Here is a 14,619-nt window from a genome sequence, read left to right on the forward strand (position 1 = left end):
GTAGTGACAGTATGAGTGAGGTCAGTGATGTATCTGGATGGGTAGTGACAGTATGAGTGAGGTCAGTGATGTATCTGGATGGGTAGTGACAGTATGAGTGAGGTCAGCGATGTATCTAGATGGGTAGTGACAGTATGATTGAGGTCAGTGATGTATCTGGATGTGTAGTGACAGGATGAGTGAGGTCAGTGATGTACCTGGATGGGAAGTGACAGTATGAGTGAGGTCACTGATGTGTCTGGATGGGTAGTGACAGTATGAGTGAGATCATTGATGTATCTAGATGGGTAGTGACAGTATGATTGAGCTCAGTGATGTATCTGGATGGGTAGTGACAGTATGAGTGAGGTGAGTGATGTATCTGGATGGTAGTGACAGTACGAGTGAGATCAGTTATGTATCTGGTTGGGTAGTGAAAGTATGAGTGAGGTCAGTGATGTACCTGGATGGGTAGTGACAGTATGATTGAGGTCAGTGAGGTATCTGGATGTGTAGTGACAGTATGAGTGAGGTCACTGATGTACCTGGATGGGTAGTGACAGTATGAGTGAGATCAGTGATGTATCTGGATGGGTAGTGACAGTATGATTGAGGTCAGTTATGTATCTGGATGGGTAGTGACAGTATGAGTGAGGTCAGTGATGTATCTGGATGGTAGTGACAGTATGAGTGAGGACAGTGATGTATCTGCATGGGTAGTGACAGTATGAGTGAGGTCAGTGATGTATCTGGATGGGTAGTGACAGTATGAGTAAGGTCAGTGATGTACCTGGATGGTAGTGACAGTATGAGTGAGATCAGTGATGTATCTGGATGGGAAGTGACAGTATGAGTGAGGTCAGTGATGTATCTGGATGGGTAGTGACAGTATGAGTGAGGTGAGTGAAGTATCTGGATGGGTAGTGACAGTATGAGTGAGGTCAGTGATGTATCTGGATGGGTAGTGACAGTATGAGTGAGGTCAGTGATGTATCTGGATGGGTAATGACAGTATGAGTGAGGTCAGTGTTGTATCTGGATGGGTAGTGACAGTATGAGTGAGGTCACTGATGTAATTGGATGGGTAGTGACAGGATGAGTGAGATCAATTATGTATCTGGATGGGTAGTGACAGTATGAGTGAGGTCAGTGATGTATCTGGATGGTTAGTGACAGTATGAGTGAGATCAGTGATGTATCTGGATGGGTAGTGACAGTATGAGTGAGGTCAGTGATGTATCTGGATGGGTAGTGACAGTATGAGTGAGGTCAGTGATGTATCTGGAAGGGTAGTGACAGTATGAGTGAGGTCAGTGATGTATCTGGATGGGTAATGACAGTATGAGTGAGGTCAGTGTTGTATCTGGATGGGTAGTGACAGTATGAGTGAGGTCAGTGATGTAATTGGATGGGTAGTGACAGGATGAGTGAGATCAATTATGTATCTGGATGGGTAGTGACAGTATGAGTGAGGTCAGTGATGTATCTGGATGGTTAGTGACAGTATGAGTGAGATCAGTGATGTATCTGGATGGGTAGTGACAGTATGAGTGAGGTCAGTGATGTATCTGGATGGGTAGTGACAGTATGAGTGAGGTCAGTGATGTATCTGGATGGGTAGTGACAGTATGAGTGAGGTCAGCGATGTATCTAGATGGGTAGTGACAGTATGATTGAGGTCAGTGATGTATCTGGATGTGTAGTGACAGGATGAGTGAGGTCAGTGATGTACCTGGATGGGAAGTGACAGTATGAGTGAGGTCACTGATGTGTCTGGATGGGTAGTGACAGTATGAGTGAGATCATTGATGTATCTAGATGGGTAGTGACAGTATGATTGAGCTCAGTGATGTATCTGGATGGGTAGTGACAGTATGAGTGAGGTGAGTGATGTATCTGGATGGTAGTGACAGTACGAGTGAGATCAATTATGTATCTGGTTGGGTAGTGAAAGTATGAGTGAGGTCAGTGATGTACCTGGATGGGTAGTGACAGTATGATTGAGGTCAGTGAGGTATCTGGATGTGTAGTGACAGTATGAGTGAGGTCACTGATGTACCTGGATGGGTAGTGACAGTATGAGTGAGATCAGTGATGTATCTGGATGGGTAGTGACAGTATGATTGAGGTCAGTTATGTATCTGGATGGGTAGTGACAGTATGAGTGAGGTCAGTGACGTACCTGGATGGGTAGTGACATTATGAGTGAGGTCAGTGATGTACCTGGATGGGTAGTGACAGTATGAGTGAGATCAATTATGTATCTGGATGGGTAGTGACAGTATGAGTGAGGTCAGTGATGTACCTGGAAGGGTAGTGACAGTATGAGTGAGATCAGTGATGTATCTGGATTGTAGTGACAGTATGAGTGAGATCAGTGATGTATCTGGATGTGTAGTGACAGTATGATTGAGCTCAGTTATGTATCTGTATGTGTAGTGAGAGTATGAGTGAGGTCAGTGATGTATCTGGATGGGAGGTGACAGTATGAGTGAGATCAGTGATGTATCTCGATGGGTAGTGACAGTATGAGTGAGGTCAGTGATGTATCTGGATGGATAGTGAGAGTATGAGTGAGGTCAGTGATGTATCTGGATGTGAGGTGACAGTATGAGTGAGATCAGTGATGTATCTGGATGTGTAGTGACAGTATGAGTGAGGTCACTGATGTACCTAGATAGGTAGTGACAGTATGAGTGAGATCAGTGATGTATCTGGATGGGTAGTGACAGTATGAGTGAGATCAATTATGTATCTGGATGGGTAGTGACAGTATGAGTGAGGTCAGTGATGTATCTGGATGGGTAGTGACAGTATGATTGAGGTCAGTGAGGTATCTGGATGTGTAGTGACAGTATGAGTGAGGTCACTGATGTACCTGGATGGGTAGTGACAGTATGAGTGAGATCAGTGATGTATCTGGATGGGTAGTGACAGTATGATTGAGGTCAGTTATGTATCTGGATGGGTAGTGACAGTATGAGTGAGGTCAGTGATGTATCTGGATGGTAGTGACAGTATGAGTGAGGACAGTGATGTATCTGGATGGGTAGTGACAGTATGAGTAAGGTCAGTGATGTACCTGGATGGTAGTGACAGTATGAGTGAGGTCAGTGACGTACCTGGATGGGTAGTGACATTATGAGTGAGGTCAGTGATGTACCTGGATGGGTAGTGACAGTATGAGTGAGATCAATTATGTATCTGGATGGGTAGTGACAGTATGAGTGAGGTCAGTGATGTACCTGGAAGGGTAGTGACAGTATGAGTGAGATCAGTGATGTATCTGGTTTGTAGTGACAGTATGAGTGAGATCAGTGATGTATCTGGATGTGTAGTGACAGTATGATTGAGCTCAGTTATGTATCTGGATGTGTAGTGAGAGTATGAGTGAGGTCAGTGATGTATCTGGATGGGAGGTGACAGTATGAGTGAGATCAGTGATGTATCTCGATGGGTAGTGACAGTATGAGTGAGGTCAGTGATTTATCTGGATGGATAGTGAGAGTATGAGTGAGGTCAGTGATGTATCTGGATGTGAGGTGACAGTATGAGTGAGATCAGTGATGTATCTGGATGTGTAGTGACAGTATGAGTGAGGTCACTGATGTACCTGGATAGGTAGTGACAGTATGAGTGAGATCAGTGATGTATCTGGATGGGTAGTGACAGTATGAGTGAGATCAATTATGTATCTGGATGGGTAGTGACAGTATGAGTGAGGTCAGTGATGTATCTGGATGGGTAGTGACAGTATGAGTGAGGTCAGTGATGTACCTGGATGGGTAGTGACAGTATGAGTGAGGTCAGTGATGTATCTGGATGGGTAGTGACAGTATGAGTGAGGTCAGTGATGTATCTGGATGGGTAGTGAGAGTATGAGTGAGGTCAGTGATGTATCTGGATGGGTGTGACATTACGAGTGAGATCAGTGAAGTATCTGGATGGGTAATGAAATTATTAGTGAAGTCAGTGATGTATCTGGATGGGAAGTGAGATTATGAGTGAGGTCAGTGATGTATCTGGATGGGTAGTGAAAGTATGAGTGAGGTCAGTGATGTACCTGGATGGGTAGTGACAGTATGAGTGAGGTCAGTGATGTATCTGGATGGGTAATGAGAGTATGAGTTCGGTCAGTGATGTATCTGGATGGGTAGTGACAGAATGAGTGAGGTCAGTGATGTATCTGGATGGGTAGTGACAGAATGAGAGAGGTCAATTATGTATCTGGATGAGTTGTGACAGTATGAGTGAGGTCAGTGATGTATCTGGATGTGTAGTGACAGTATGCGTGAGGTCAGTGATGTATCTGGATGGATAGTGACAATATGAGTGAGGTCGGTTATGTATCTGTGTCGGTAGTGAGAGTATGAGTGAGATCAGTGATGTATCTGGATGTGTAGTGACAGTATGAGTGAGGTCAGTGATGTATCTGGATGTGTAGTCACAGTATGAGTGAGGTCAGTGATGTATCTGTGTGGGTAGTGAAAGTATGAGTTAGGTCAGTGATGTATCTGGATGTGTAGTCACAGTAAGAGTGAGGTCAGTGATTTATCTGGATGTGTCGTCACAGTATGAGTGAGGTCAGTGATGAATCTGGATGGGTAGTGACAGTATGAGTGAGGTCAGTGATGTATCTGGATGTGTAGTGACAGTATGAGTGAGGTCAGTGATGTACCTGGAAGGGTAGTGACAGTATGAGTGAGATCAGTGATGTATCTGGATTGTAGTGACAGTATGAGTGAGATCAGTGATGTATCTGGATGTGTAGTGACAGTATGATTGAGCTCAGTTATGTATCTGTATGTGTAGTGAGAGTATGAGTGAGGTCAGTGATGTATCTGGATGGGAGGTGACAGTATGAGTGAGATCAGTGATGTATCTCGATGGGTAGTGACAGTATGAGTGAGGTCAGTGATGTATCTGGATGGATAGTGAGAGTATGAGTGAGGTCAGTGATGTATCTGGATGTGAGGTGACAGTATGAGTGAGATCAGTGATGTATCTGGATGTGTAGTGACAGTATGAGTGAGGTCACTGATGTACCTAGATAGGTAGTGACAGTATGAGTGAGATCAGTGATGTATCTGGATGGGTAGTGACAGTATGAGTGAGATCAATTATGTATCTGGATGGGTAGTGACAGTATGAGTGAGGTCAGTGATGTATCTGGATGGGTAGTGACAGTATGATTGAGTTCAGTGAGGTATCTGGATGTGTAGTGACAGTATGAGTGAGGTCACTGATGTACCTGGATGGGTAGTGACAGTATGAGTGAGATCAGTGATGTATCTGGATGGGTAGTGACAGTATGATTGAGGTCAGTTATGTATCTGGATGGGTAGTGACAGTATGAGTGAGGTCAGTGATGTATCTGGATGGTAGTGACAGTATGAGTGAGGACAGTGATGTATCTGGATGGGTAGTGACAGTATGAGTAAGGTCAGTGATGTACCTGGATGGTAGTGACAGTATGAGTGAGGTCAGTGACGTACCTGGATGGGTAGTGACATTATGAGTGAGGTCAGTGATGTACCTGGATGGGTAGTGACAGTATGAGTGAGATCAATTATGTATCTGGATGGGTAGTGACAGTATGAGTGAGGTCAGTGATGTACCTGGAAGGGTAGTGACAGTATGAGTGAGATCAGTGATGTATCTGGATTGTAGTGACAGTATGAGTGAGATCAGTGATGTATCTGGATATGTAGTGACAGTATGATTGAGCTCAGTTATGTATCTGGATGTGTAGTGAGAGTATGAGTGAGGTCAGTGATGTATCTGGATGGGAGGTGACAGTATGAGTGAGATCAGTGATGTATCTCGATGGGTAGTGACAGTATGAGTGAGGTCAGTGATGTATCTGGATGGATAGTGAGAGTATGAGTGAGGTCAGTGATGTATCTGGATGTGAGGTGACAGTATGAGTGAGATCAGTGATGTATCTGGATGTGTAGTGACAGTATGAGTGAGGTCACTGATGTACCTGGATAGGTAGTGACAGTATGAGTGAGATCAGTGATGTATCTGGATGGGTAGTGACAGTATGAGTGAGATCAATTATGTATCTGGATGGGTAGTGACAGTATGAGTGAGGTCAGTGATGTATCTGGATGGGTAGTGACAGTATGAGTGAGGTCAGTGATGTACCTGGATGGGTAGTGACAATATGAGTGAGGTCAGTGATGTATCTGGATGGGTAGTGACAGTATGAGTGAGGTCAGTGATGTATCTGGATGGGTAGTGAGAGTATGAGTGAGGTCAGTGATGTATCTGGATGGGTGGTGACATTACGAGTGAGATCAGTGAAGTATCTGGATGGGTAATGAAATTATTAGTGAAGTCAGTGATGTATCTGGATGGGAAGTGAGATTATGAGTGAGGTCAGTGATGTATCTGGATGGGTAGTGAAAGTATGAGTGAGGTCAGTGATGTACCTGGATGGGTAGTGACAGTATGAGTGAGGTCAGTGATGTATCTGGATGGGTAATGAGAGTATGAGTTCGGTCAGTGATGTATCTGGATGGGTAGTGACAGAATGAGTGAGGTCAGTGATGTATCTGGATGGGTAGTGACAGAATGAGAGAGGTCAATTATGTATCTGGATGAGTTGTGACAGTATGAGTAAGGTCAGTGATGTATCTGGATGTGTAGTGACAGTATGCGTGAGGTCAGTGATGTATCTGGATGGATAGTGACAATATGAGTGAGGTCGGTTATGTATCTGTGTCGGTAGTGAGAGTATGAGTGAGATCAGTGATGTATCTGGATGTGTAGTGAGAGTATGAGTGAGGTCAGTGATGTATCTGGATGTGTAGTCACAGTATGAGTGAGGTCAGTGATGTATCTGTGTGGGTAGTGAAAGTATGAGTTAGGTCAGTGATGTATCTGGATGTGTAGTCACAGTAAGAGTGAGGTCAGTGATTTATCTGGATGTGTCGTCACAGTATGAGTGAGGTCAGTGATGAATCTGGATGGGTAGTGACAGTATGAGTGAGGTCAGTGATGTATCTGGATGTGTAGTGACAGTATGAGTGAGGTCAGTGATGTATCTGGATGGATAGTGATAGTATGAGTGAGGTCAGTGATGTACCTGGATGGTAGTGACAGTATGAGTGAGATCAGTGATGTATCTGGATGGGTAGTGATAGTATGAGTGAGGTCAGTGATGTACCTGGATGGTAGTGACAGTATGAGTGAGGTCAGTGATGTATCTGGATGGGTAGTGACAGTATGAGTGTGGTCAGTGATGTACCTGGATGGGTAGTGAAAGTGTGAGTGAGGTCAGTGATGTACCTGGATGGGTAGTGACAGTATGAGTGAGGTCAGTGATGCATCTGGATTGTAGTGACAGTATGAGTGAGGTCAGTGATGTATCTGGATATGTAATGACAGTATGAGTGAGGTCAGTGATGTATCTGGATGGGTAGTGACAGTATGAGTGAGGTCAGTGATGTTCCTGGATGGGAAGTGACAGTATGATTGAGGTCAGTGATGTATCTGGATGGGTAGTGAGAGTATGAGTGAGTTCAGTGATGTATCTGGATGGGAGGTGACAGTACGAGTGAGATCAGTGAAGTACCTGGATGGTAGTGACAGTATGAGTGAGGTCAGTGATGTATCTGGATGGGTAGTGACAGTATGAGTGTGGTCAGTGATGTACCTGGATGGGTAGTGAAAGTATGAGTGAGGTCAGTGATGTATCTGGATGGGTAATGAGAGTATGAGTTCGGTCAGTGATGTATCTGGATGGGTAGTGACAGAATGAGTGAGGTCAGTGATGTATCTGGATGGGTAGTGACAGAATGAGCGAGGTCAATTATGTATCTGGATGAGTTGTGACAGTATGAGTGAGGTCAGTGATGTATCTGGATGTGTAGTGACAGTATGCGTGAGGTCAGTGATGTATCTGGATGGATAGTGACAATATGAGTGAGGTCGGTTATGTATCTGTGTCGGTAGTGAGAGTATGAGTGAGATCAGTGATGTATCTGGATGTGTAGTGACAGTATGAGTGAGGTCAGTGATGTATCTGGATGTGTAGTCACAGTATGAGTGAGGTCAGTGATGTATCTGTGTGGGTAGTGAAAGTATGAGTTAGGTCAGTGATGTATCTGGATGTGTAGTCACAGTAAGAGTGAGGTCAGTGATTTATCTGGATGTGTCGTCACAGTATGAGTGAGGTCAGTGATGTATCTGGATGGGTAGTGACAGTATGAGTGAGGTCAGTGATGTATCTGGATGTGTAGTGACAGTATGAGTGAGGTCAGTGATGTATCTGGATGGATAGTGATAGTATGAGTGAGGTCAGTGATGTACCTGGATGGTAGTGACAGTATGAGTGAGATCAGTGATGTATCTGGATGGGTCGTGATAGTATGAGTGAGGTCAGTGATGTACCTGGATGGTAGTGACAGTATGAGTGAGGTCAGTGATGTATCTGGATGGGTAGTGACAGTATGAGTGTGGTCAGTGATGTACCTGGATGGGTAGTGAAAGTATGAGTGAGGTCAGTGATGTACCTGGAGGGGTAGTGACAGTATGAGTGAGGTCAGTGATGCATCTGGATTGTAGTGACAGTATGAGTGAGGTCAGTGATGTATCTGGATATGTAATGACAGTATGAGTGAGGTCAGTGATGTATCTGGATGGGTAGTGACAGTATGAGTGAGGTCAGAGATGTTCCTGGATGGGAAGTGACAGTATGATTGAGGTCAGTGAGGTATCTGGATGTGTAATGACAGTATGAGTGACGTCAGTGATGTATCTGGATGGGTAGTGACAGTATGAGTGAGGTCAGTGATGTATCTGGATGGGTAGTGACAGTATGATTGAGGTCAGTGAGGTATCTGGATGTGTAATGACAGTATGAGTGACGTCAGTGATGTATCTGGATGGGTAGTGACAGTATGAGTGAGGTCAGTGATGGTCCTGGATGGGAAGTGACAGTATGAGTGAGATCAGTGATGTATCTGGATGGTAGTGACAGTATGAGTGTGGTCAGTGATGTATCTGGATGGGAAGTGAGATTATGAGTGAAGTCAGTGATGTTTCTGGATGGGTAGTGACAGTATGAGTGAGGTCAGTGATGTACCTGGATGGTAGTGACAGTATGAGTGAGGTCAGTGATGTATCTGGATGGGTAGTGAAAGTATGAGTGAGGGCAGTGAAGTAACTGGATGGTTAGTGAGAGTATGAGTGAGGTCAGTGATGTACCTGGATGGGTAGTGACTTTATGAGCGAGGTCAGTGATGTATCTGGATGGGTAATGACAGTATGAGTGAGGTCAGTGATGTAACTGGATGGTTAGTGAGAGTATGAGTGAGGTCAGTGATGTACCTGGATGGGTAGTGACAGTATGAGTGAGGACAGTGATGTATGTGGATGGGTAGTGATAGTATGAGTGAGGTCAGGGATGTATCTGGATGTGTAGTGATAGTATGAGTGAGGTCAGTGATGTATCTGGATGGGTAGTGACAGAATGAGTGAGGCCAATGATGTATCTGGATGAGTAGTGACAGTATGAGTGAGGTCAGGGATGTATCTCGATGGGCAGTGGCAGTATGAATGAGGTTAGTGATGTATCTGGATGGGTAGTGACAGTATGAGTGAGATCAGTGATGTATCTGGATGGGTAGTGACAGAATGAGTGAGGCCAATGATGTATCTGGATGGATAGTGACAATATGAGTGAGGTCGGTTTTGTATCTGTGTCGGTAGTGAGAGTTTGACTGAGGTCAGTGATGTATCTGGATGTGTAGTCACAGTATGAGTGAGGTCAGTGATGTATCTGGATGCGTAGTCACAGTATGAGTGAGGTCAGTGGTGTATCTGGATGGGTAGTCACAGTATGAGTGAGGTCAGTGATGTATCTTTGTGGGTAGTGACAGTATGAGTGAGGTCAGTGATGTATCTGGATGTGTAGTCACAGTAAGAGTGAGGTCAGTGATGTATCTGGATGTGTAGTCACAGTATGAGTGAGGTCTGTGATGTATCTGGATGGGTAGTGACAGTATGAGTGAGGTCAGTGATGTATCTGGATGGATAGTGACAGTATGAGTGAGGGCAGTGATGTATCTGGATGGGTAGTGAGAGTATGAGTGAGGTCAGTGATGTATCTGGATGGGAAGTGACAGTTTGAGTGAGGTCAGTGATGTATCTGGATGGGTAGTGACAGTATGTGTGAGGCCAGTGATGTATCTGGATGGGTAGTCACAGTATGAGTGAGGTCAGTGATGTATCTGGTTGGGAAGTGACAGTATGAGTGAGGTCAGTGATGTATCTGGATGGGTAGTGACAGTATGAGTGAGGTCAGTGATGTATCTGGATGGGTAGTGACAGTATGAGGAAGGTCAGTGATGTATCTGGATGGGTAGTGACAGTATGAGTGAGGTCAGTGATGTATCTGGATGGGTAGTGACAGTATGAGTGAGGTCAGTGATGTATCTGGATGGGTAGTGACAGTATGAGTGAGGTCAGTGATGTATCTGGATGGGAAGTGACAGTACGAGTGAGATCAATTATGTATCTGGTTGGGTAGTGACAGTATGAGTGAGGTCAGTGATGTACCTGGATGGGTAGTGACAGTATGATTGAGGTCAGTGAGGTATCTGGATGTGTAGTGACAGTATGAGTGAGGTCACTGATGTACCTGGATGGGTAGTGACAGTATGAGTGAGATCAGTGATGTATCTGGATGGGTAGTGACAGTATGATTGAGGTCAGTGATGTATCTGGATGGGTAGTGACAGTATGAGTAAGGTCAGTGATGTAGCTGGATGGTAGTGACAGTATGAGTGAGGTCAGTGAAGTACCTGGATGGGTAGTGACAGTATGAGTGAGGTCAGTGATGTACCTGGATGGGTAGTGACAGTATGAGTGAGATCAATTATGTATCTGGATGGGTAGTGACAGTATGAGTGAGGTCAGTGATGTACCTGGAAGGGTAGTGACAGTATGAGTGAGATCAGTGATGTATCTGGATTGTAGTGACAGTATGAGTGAGATCAGTGATGTATCTGGATGTGTAGTGACAGTATGATTGAGCTCAGTTATGTATCTGGATGTGTAGTGAGAGTATGAGTGAGGTCAGTGATGTATCTGGATGGGAGGTGACAGTATGAGTGAGATCAGTGATGTATCTCGATGGGTAGTGACAGTATGAGTGAGGTCAGTGATGTATCTGGATGGATAGTGAGAGTATGAGTGAGGTCAGTGATGTATCTGGATGTGAGGTGACAGTATGAGTGAGATCAGTGATGTATCTGGATGTGTAGTGACAGTATGAGTGAGGTCACTGATGTACCTGGATAGGTAGTGACAGTATGAGTGAGATCAGTGATGTATCTGGATGGGTAGTGACAGTATGAGTGAGATCAATTATGTATCTGGATGGGTAGTGAAAGTATGAGTGAGTTCAGTGATGTATCTGGATGGGTAGTGACAGTATGAGTGAGGTCAGTGATGTACCTGGATGGGTAGTGACAGTATGAGTGAGGTCAGTGATGTATCTGGATGGGTAGTGACAGTATGAGTGAGGTCAGTGATGTATCTGGATGGGTAGTGAGAGTATGAGTGAGGTCAGTGATGTATCTGGATGGGAGGTGACATTACGAGTGAGATCAGTGAAGTATCTGGATGGGTAATGATATTAATAGTGATGTCAGTGATGTATCTGGATGGGAAGTGAGATTATGAGTGAGGTCAGTGATGTATCTGGATGGGTAGTGAAAGTATGAGTGAGGTCAGTGATGTACCTGGATGGGTAGTGACAGTATGAGTGAGGTCAGTGATGTATCTGGATGGGTAATGAGAGTATGAGTTCGGTCAGTGATGTATCTGGATGGGTATTGACAGAATGATTGAGGTCAGTGATGTATCTGGATGGGTAATGACAGAATGAGAGAGGTCAATTATGTATCTGGATGAGTTGTGACAGTATGAGTGAGGTCAGTGATGTATCTGGATGTGTAGTGACAGTATGCGTGAGGTCAGTGATGTATCTGGATGGATAGTGACAATATGAGTGAGGTCGGTTATGTATCTGTGTCGGTAGTGAGAGTATGAGTGAGATCATTGATGTATCTGGATGTGTAGTGACAGTATGAGTGAGGTCAGTGATGTATCTGGATGTGTAGTCACAGTATGAGTGAGGTCAGTGATGTATCTGTGTGGGTAGTGAAAGTATGAGTTAGGTCAGTGATGTATCTGGATGTGTAGACACAGTAAGAGTGAGGTCAGTGATTTATCTGGATGTGTCGTCACAGTATGAGTGAGGTCAGTGATGAATCTGGATGGGTAGTGACAGTATGAGTGAGGTCAGTGATGTATCTGGATGTGTAGTGACAGTATGAGTGAGGTCAGTGATGTATCTGGATGGATAGTGATAGTATGAGTGAAGTCAGTGATGTACCTGGATGGTAGTGACAGTATGAGTGAGATCAGTGATGTATCTGGATGGGTAGTGATAGTATGAGTGAGGCCAGTGAAGTACCTGGATGGTAGTGACAGTATGAGTGAGGTCAGTGATGTATCTGGATGGGTAGTGACAGTATGAGTGTGGTCAGTGATGTACCTGGATTGGTAGTGAAAGTATGAGTGAGGTCAGTGATGTACCTGGATGGGTAGTGACAGTATGAGTGAGGTCAGTGATGCATCTGGATTGTAGTGACAGTATGAGTGAGGTCAGTGATGTATCTGGATATGTAATGACAGTATGAGTGATGTCAGTGATGTATCTGGATGGGTAGTGACAGTATGAGTGAGGTCAGTGATGTTCCTGGATGGGAAGTGACAGTATGATTGAGGTCAGTGATGTATCTGGATGGGTAGTGAGAGTATGAGTGAGGTCAGTGATGTATCTGGATGGGAGGTGACAGTACGAGTGAGATCAGTGAAGTACCTGGATGGTAGTGACAGTATGAGTGAGGTCAGTGATGTATCTGGATGGGTAGTGACAGTATGAGTGTGGTCAGTGATGTACCTGGATGGGTAGTGAAAGTATGAGTGAGGTCAGTGATGTATCTGGATGGGTAATGAGAGTATGAGTTCGGTCAGTGATGTATCTGGATGGGTAGTGACAGAATGAGTGAGGTCAGTGATGTATCTGGATGAGTAGTGACAGAATGAGAGAGGTCAATTATGTATCTGGATGAGTTGTGACAGTATGAGTGAGGTCAGTGATGTATCTGGATGTGTAGTGACAGTATGCGTGAGGTCAGTGATGTATCTGGATGGATAGTGACAATATGAGTGAGGTCGGTTATGTATCTGTGTCGGTAGTGAGAGTATGAGTGAGATCAGTGATGTATCTGGATGTGTAGTGAGAGTATGAGTGAGGTCAGTGATGTATCTGGATGTGTAGTCACAGTATGAGTGAGGTCAGTGATGTATCTGTGTGGGTAGTGAAAGTATGAGTTAGGTCAGTGATGTATCTGGATGTGTAGTCACAGTAAGAGTGAGGTCAGTGATTTATCTGGATGTGTCGTCACAGTATGAGTGAGGTCAGTGATGTAACTGGATGGGTAGTGACAGTATGAGTGAGGTCAGTGATGTATCTGGATGTGTAGTGACAGTATGAGTGAGGTCAGTGATGTATCTGGATGGATAGTGATAGTATGAGTGAGGTCAGTGATGTACCTGGATGGTAGTGACAGTATGAGTGAGATCAGTGATGTATCTGGAAGGGTAGTGATAGTATGAGTGAGGTCAGTGATGTACCTGGATGGTAGTGACAGTATGAGTGAGGTCAGTGATGTATCTGGATGGGTAGTGACAGTATGAGTGTGGTCAGTGATGTACCTGGATGGGTAGTGAAAGTATGAGTGAGGTCAGTGATGTACCTGGATGGGTAGTGACAGTATGAGTGAGGTCAGTGATGCATCTGGATTGTAGTGACAGTATGAGTGAGGTCAGTGATGTACCTGGATATGTAATGACAGTATGAGTGAGGTCAGTGATGTATCTGGATGGGTAGTGACAGTATGAGTGAGGTCAGAGATGTTCCTGGATGGGAAGTGACAGTATGATTGAGGTCAGTGAGGTATCTGGATGTGTAATGACAGTATGAGTGACGTCAGTGATGTATCTGGATGGGTAGTGACAGTATGAGTGAGGTCAGTGATGTATCTGGATGGGTAGTGACAGTATGATTGAGGTCAGTGAGGTATCTGGATGTGTAATGACAGTATGAGTGACGTCAGTGATGTATCTGGATGGGTAGTGACAGTATGAGTGAGGTCAGTGATGTATCTGGATGGGTAGTGACAGTATGAGTGAGGTCAGTGATGTTCCTGGATGGGAAGTGACAGTATGAGTGAGATCAGTGATGTATCTGGATGGTAGTGACAGTATGAGTGAGGTCAGTGATGTATCTGGATGGGAAGTGAGATTATGAGTGAAGTCAGTGATGTATCTGGATGGGTAGTGACAGTATCAGTGAGGTCAGTGATGTACCTGGATGGTAGTGACAGTATGAGTGAGGTCAGTGATGTATCTGGATGGGTAGTGAAAGTATGAGTGAGGTCAGTGATGTAACTGGATGGTTAGTGAGAGTATGAGTGAGGTCAGTGATGTACCTGGATGGGTAGTGACTTTATGAGCGAGGTCAGTGATGTATCTGGATGGGTAATGACAGTATGA

The sequence above is a fragment of the Pristiophorus japonicus genome, unplaced genomic scaffold, assembly GCF_044704955.1.
Source record: "Pristiophorus japonicus isolate sPriJap1 unplaced genomic scaffold, sPriJap1.hap1 HAP1_SCAFFOLD_240, whole genome shotgun sequence".
Classification (NCBI taxonomy): domain Eukaryota; kingdom Metazoa; phylum Chordata; class Chondrichthyes; family Pristiophoridae; genus Pristiophorus; species Pristiophorus japonicus.